This window comes from Letharia lupina, assembly GCF_014066315.1.
Source record: "Letharia lupina isolate WasteWater1 chromosome Unknown contig_25, whole genome shotgun sequence".
Lineage (NCBI taxonomy): Eukaryota > Fungi > Ascomycota > Lecanoromycetes > Lecanorales > Parmeliaceae > Letharia > Letharia lupina.
The window spans coordinates 491,912-499,364 of NW_023502994.1; the positions used below are offsets into that span (position 1 = coordinate 491,912).

Below are 7,453 nucleotides of genomic sequence, written 5' to 3' on the forward strand. Positions count from 1 at the left end.
AATAATATACTCGTTAAGGTTAATTAAATTATTTATACTTATTTTAATACTCTTATAATTTTATTTTATATCGTTTACTTCTTAATTAATATCTATTTTAAATATATTAATTTTAGTCTTTCCGCTATCGTAATACTATTTAGCGATTTTATCTTTTTATAATATTATATTATAGCTATTATAAATCTAATTTATAGAATTTAAATTATATTATATAAGTTTTATAATATATAAATAACGCGTAATATAGTTAGCGAGCTTTATTAAAGATTAAGTAGAAGTTAAATAAAGATTAAAAGATAGACTAAAAGAATATAGATTATCGAAATTATTATTAAAGAAATCTACTAATAAGTCTTATAATAGAGAATCTTCTATATTATCTTTCTCTCATTTAAAAGCTTTTTTTTAATAATATTTAAAATATAATACGCGTTAAAAGGCTTTAAAATAGAATAATAAAGAATAGATTAAAGAGAAAGATGCGTTTTAAGAGATAGTATCGCTAGATTAAAAGATATTATCGTTAATTTAAAAGGAGTATATAGAGAAGAATATATTCGTTTAAGCTCTTTTTAAAAGTTTTTTAACGCGTTTATAAGTAGTAATAAATAGTTATTAAGCTCGCTTACGACCTTAATTACTAGTAATAATAAATTTATTAAAAAATAGTCTAAGAATATTAGTAGAGATTTTAAGAGGCGAGTAAAAGGGATATATATATCTAAAGCGTTTAATAATATTTTCGCGAGGGGTATTAAAGATAATTATATTTATATTAGTAAAATTAATAGAATTAATAAAAAGATAGAAGAATAATAGTTATATAAATAGATAAAAGGATTATTTAGTCTCGAACGCGTTTTATATAACTATATTTAAATATTACTTCGCTCTATTAATAGTAAATTAAACTTTATAATTTTTATAGCGTTAGAAAGCGTAAAGCGAGCTCTATAATTTAAGGAATTATAAAGTAATTATATATATCGTAAGCTAAGTACTTTAAAGTATAAATTTTCTATATATAAATTTTTAATAAGAGAGCTTAAGAGGGCTAGTAAGCTAATTTAGTTAGTCTAATTAAAGAGCGTAGTAACTCTAAATTTATAATTAGCTATATATATAAATTTAAGATTTTCTAGCTTAGCTCTATCTTATTCTTTTATATATATTAATAAATAGATTTATTAATTTATTTATTAATATCTCGCTTTTTATTAAAGATACTCTCTTAATTATAGATAATAGTATTATTATTATTACTACTACTTAATTTCCTCGCTAGATTATTATTTATAACTAATAAAAAGACTTTTTTATTAGAATCTATAATACGCTTTAATATATCTAATTATACTATAATAATATTTCAATTTAATATTATATTAATTAACGATAATCTATTTTATAGACGTTAAGACTACGCTTTAATAATAATTATTATATTAATTTTAAATCGCTACTTCTAATAAGAATAAAAGAATTAAAATTATTAGATTTAAAGAGTTTTAGAGTTATATAGTAATATAAAATTAGAAAAATAGATATATTTATATATCGATCTAGTAGTAAAATTAATTTTTAAGAAAATAAAGAAAACTTAAGAGAAATCGCTTACTTAAGCTTATTCGCTAAAACTTTATTAAGTATATATTAAACGTATATAAACTAAGCAATTTCAAGTCCTCTTACTTAAAACTTACAAGCTTCTTTTCTAATATATATCTTAATTAATTTTAAATTTTAGTCTTATATTCTCTATAACTCGACGTATTATAAATCGATATTAAAAGAATTATTAATAATAAAATATCGAGCGCGCTCTCTTATAGTTATACTCTTAAAATTAACTACGATCTTAGAGAAAAGTTTAAAGTCGATAATAATATTAATTACTCTTATATAATATTATATTATAATCTTAATCTTAGCTTATAATATCTTAAAATCTTTCTTAAACTATACTCGAAGATATTAATTCTATATATATTATATCTATAATTCGAGAAACTAGTCGAAGATTTTAAATTTATCTAATACGCTACTTATATTCGAAATTATTCGAGACTATCTTAAATCGATTTTATTACTTTTTAATTTCGAATACTACTCTATATCATTCGAATACTAAATTTAATATTAGATATATTTCGTTATTAAAAAAATTAAAGTTTAGAATCTTAATTATAACGAGAGAACTCTAAGAGTATATTTCTTAATATTACCTCGAATTTAATCTTAAAATTAAGCGATTTAGATAATTTTCTCGCGAGAGTATTATTAATAGCGATCTCGAGATATTATATATACTATTATTAATAACTAAGAGTATCGATATATTAATAATACTTGATTATTATATTTCGAAGTCTTAAGAAATATTATTCTATATCTCGATAACTTTAAGAGTTATCGATTAAATCTCGAGAGCTTAATAGTAATTAGAGTTACTCGGGTACGTATTAATAGTACGAGTACTATAACTAGTATATATCGCCTCTATACGCTCTAGGCTATTCTATACTATTAGAGCTAAATTTCTCGAATTAATAATATATCGAGATATAAATAAATATCTTTAAGCTTAATACTTTAGATCTCGATATTAAACGCTCTATATTCGATATTTATAATATTAACATATATAAAAGAATAAGATAGAGCTAATTTAAAAAATCTTAAATTTATATATATAGTTAATTATAAATTTAAGATTATTACGCCTTTTAACTAGATCGACTAAATTAGCTCGCTAGCTCTTTCGAGGCCTCTTATTAAAAAAATAGATATACGTTATTCACATATAGAATAACTTTTTTATTTTCTATTAAAATTTTAAAATTTATTTTTTAAATTATAGAACGTAACTTACGCTTTTAGAAAGTAAAAGAATATTTAAGTTTAATCTTATAATTATTAAAGCGTAAGAAATTCAAATATCGCTTATTAAAGTTCGCTTATTAAGTTTATCGACAGTCTTAATTAAAAAATAGATATATATTATTTAATTTTAGAATAACATTTTTATTTTCTATTAAATTTTTTTAATTATTTTTTTAAATTATAGAACGTAATATAGACTTTTAGATAAAAAAAGAATTATTAAATTTAATCTTATAAATATTTAAAGATAAAGAATTTAAATATCGCTTATTAAAGATCGCTTATTAAGTTTACTCGATAGTTCTAATTAAAAGAATAATTATAAATTTAATTTATAAACCTTTACTCGTATATCTATAAAAAAATTAAGATCTTAATACTCTAAAACGTACTTATAAAAAAGTTAAAATAAGTTATTTTTATCTTTAATAAGAGGTTATCGAGAATCTATATAGTAATCTTATATATTAAATACGTTTTTAAGAAGAGCGATTCTTATAAGAGTCTATTAGTATCGAATTATAAGAGGTCTTAGATTATATATTTTATATTATAAAAGATAAGTATATAGCGATTAATTAGTCTTAAATTAAGAATTAACTTAACTTTAAGACTTTATTATATATATTAAAACTAGTATAGATACGATATTAATATAGATGAGATAGATTAAGAATAATAAGACTATCGAACTATATATATAGAAAGAAGATATAATATAGTAGAAGATATCTTCGTTAAGGTTCGCTAGATTATAGAGCTAAGTAATATATCAAGAATACGCTCGTAACAATATACGACGATTCGATATAAAGATCTTAAGACTATTTATAAGCCACTTCGATTTATAATTAATAATTATTATAAGAAATTTCTTTAGAGAAATTATAGTTATAATCTTAACGAAGTAAATAACCTTATATCGATTTCAAAATAGACTTTATATAAATAATTTCTACGAGAACGATTTCTTCGGTAGAAGCCCTCGAAGGGTAATCGTATCTATCCTTATTCGCGTTATACCCCTATTCGCGTCATCTTAAATTCGATAAATTCGATATAGATAGCTACTACTACTATGGCTACTACTACTACTTATTTAAATAGTCTACTATTATAGTCTATTATAATAATTAATACTACGATATTATAATCGCCGTCTATAGATCTAATATAGTAGATATCTCTACTCTAAACTCAGATATAGTCTATTTTTATTCTAGCGATATATATATCTAAATAATATTTAATATTTCATTTAGACTATCAGTATATATAATAGAATAAGGTAGGGCTGAGCTTGAAAACCTTGAATTTGTATGTGCAGCCAATCATAAATTCGGGTTCGCTACGCTCTTTGGTTAGACCGGCTGAGTCATCGCGGGTAAATAAATTAGCGTCCGCAACCATCAAAATCTCGCCCTCCCGCGCCCTCCCTCATCAAAAAAATAGGTGTACATTATTGACATATAGAATAACTTTTTTGTTTTCTATTAAAATTTTGAGAATTTTTTTTTAAATTATAGAACAAAATGTAGGCTTTCAGATAAAAAAAGAATTTCTAAATTATGTCTTATAATTATCAAAGCGCAAGGAATTCAAATATCGCCCACCAAAGTTCGCTCGACAGCCGGACAACCCTAATCAAAAAACAGATACACATTATTTAATTTTATAATAACTTTTTAATTTTCTATTAAAATATTAAGATTTTTTTTTAAATTATAGAACGAAATATATGCTTTCAGAGTTTTTTTTTCTTTCTTAAATTTAGTCTTATAATTATTCAAGCGTAAGGAATTCAAATATCGCTTATCAAAGTTCGCTCACCAAAGATCGCTCATCTATTTACTCGATAGCCCTGATTAAAAAAAATGATTATGAATTTAATTCATAGGCCTTTACTCGTATAATATAATAAGATATCTATTAAAAATATTATAAATTTCGTAACTAATAACTAGCTACGGGCTACGCTATATCTTATTATAAATAAGTTTAAATCTATTAAAATTCTTTCGAAAATAATAAAAAAATAATAACTTAATATTTAATTTCTTATAATTATAAGAGAGTTTATATTATAAGTATATAGTTTATTCTAATTTATAGCTTATATTCACTTATATATATCTAAAATTTACTAGATCTCTATTAATATACTTATAAATAGACTTTTAAACTTCTTTTTTAATACTCTAGAACGCTATATAAGATAGAGAGTATAATAAATTTTACGTAATAGTCTAAGTATCTAGTATTATAGTATTATAGAGCTTTAATTTTAAAGAAATTTAGTAAAGAAATAAAGAAATAATAATTATAAATATATTTTACTATAGAGTAATTATTTAATATTATATTATTAAGCGAAGAAGAAATCGTAGAATAATATATTCTAATTAACTCGATTTCTCTTAAGTCAAATTAAGTTATAATCTTTAATTCTTAAATTAATATTAAATAAGTTTCTTTTTAAGATATTATATCTACGAAATTATTATAAAGAGCTAGATAATAATAGCGAGATTAAATAGTAATATAATATTACTTTAAAAAATCTTTATAAATAGAGTAATAAGAGAAGCGTACTTAATAAGACTTATATAAAATAAATATTAAATAGTAAAAGTCTAAGTAATCGATTTTTAAATATAAAAAAATAAGGCCTTAAAATACTTTTTAAAGACTTCGAATAAATTTAATTCATTTAAAAATACGATATCTAAGATTTTTATAAGTCGCCTATTAATATCGTAAGTTAAATATCTTTTATTATCTAAAATAGATATATATAAGCCTCTCTATAAGCCTTTATATAAATCTTCTTATAAGCCTCTCTATAAGCCTCTATATAAGTTTTTCTATAAGTTTTTATAATTTAAAATAGATATATATATTCTTTATATAAGTCTTTCTATAAGTCTTTCTATAAGTCTTTATAATCTAAAATAAATATATATATATAAGCCTTACTATATTAATTAATTATCGAATAAATAATTTAGAAGACTAAGAAAAAAATTATATTTCTCTTATCTTTCCTTTACTAATAGCTTTATTAATATCTTTATTAAAGACTTTAAAGTCTCTTAAAAAGATATCTAAGAAAGAACGTTTAAAGATTATATTTAATAAATATAATTAAATTCTTTTAATCTATAAGAATAGCTTAAACTCTTATAAAAAGAAGCTTATTATTAAATTTATTATATTATATTATAAAATTATTTCTTCTACTCTTAATTAATATATCGCTAATACTTATTTTTATTAAAAAATAATTAAAGATTAATAGTAATTAAGTTCTATAGAGAAGAAAGCTTTAAAGATATAAATTTTATAAATAATAGAGTAAAACTAGTCTTTTAAAGTTTCTCTTATTTATTATATAGCTAGTAAAATATTAATAATAAAATAAAATAATAAAGAGTTAGAGATAAATTAAATTTATAGTTTTTTTAAATATTATTTAAATCTATAGAGTCGATTTAATTAGTTTTTAGATAAAGAGCGTATTATAATTTATAATATAAAAAGGTTATTATAATAGTTTTAACTTATTAAGTTAATTATTTAGAAATATAATATTTAAAAAGAAGATATATATAATATAGATAAGAAAGAGTTTACTCTTAATACTATTAATAAAGTAAGAATTATATACTTTAAATATAATATATATATATATATAGCTTAGAATAAGAGTAGAGAGTAAATAACTTTTATTAAATATATCTTTAAAAATAAAATTTAAATAAAAATTTAATTTAATATCTTAGAGTGTTACGGATATAGTATACTTTAGAGGATTCTTGCTGTTTAGGCAGGGGTCCACGCTCTTTTAGCGCTTTGGCGCAACGGTTAGCGATAAGGCACGCTTTTCCGTGACAAATGGTAGCAACACCGGTTCGATTCCGGGTGTGACCCGGACAGTCTGAATAGGTTACTTGGCCCGCATAGTGTATTAGTAGCACGCCAGGCTCATAACCTGGAGGAGGAGTGTTCGAATCCTCTGCGGAGCACCAGGCCACAAGTAGCTTACGGGGTCACACCCGGGGGGTTCCTATATACGATACCTATGCGTGTAGGCCAGCGCATGGAGACATGCGCCATTTTTCGAAGTGTGCAATTGTTACGGATATAGTGTGCTTTAGAGGATTCTTGCTGTTCAGGCAGGGGTCCACGCTCTTTTGGCGCTTTGGCGCAACGGTTAGCGATAAGACACGCTTTTCCGTGACATAGAGAAAAAGAAATTAATTATTATATTAAGTGAAAATAATTAAATAAATAATATATTAGATTTAAAGTAATTTATTAGATATACTTTATTTAATCCTTTTTATATAATTAGCTTTTAACTTATTTCTTATAAATACTTTAAATTATAAACTCGAAAAATATTAAAAGAAAGATATCGCCTTTTAATATATAATAGATATATATTTTATATTAATATTAAAGTTATATAATTTTATATTAATAATAATATCGTTTTATTATATCTATCTATCTATATTATATATTTTCTTTAATTATTAAATATCGATTTTTTTTAGCCTTTAGC

The 7,453-nt window shown here is 21.8% G+C and overlaps 1 non-coding gene across 1 annotated transcript; it reads left to right on the forward strand.

Moving 5' to 3' along the window:
• Window positions 1-6,839: 6,839 nt before the first annotated feature.
• HO133_006654 lies at window positions 6,840-6,911 on the forward strand. The gene has a single exon. It is a non-coding gene; the product is annotated as a tRNA-Met (tRNA).
• The last annotated feature ends 542 nt before the right edge of the window (window positions 6,912-7,453 follow it).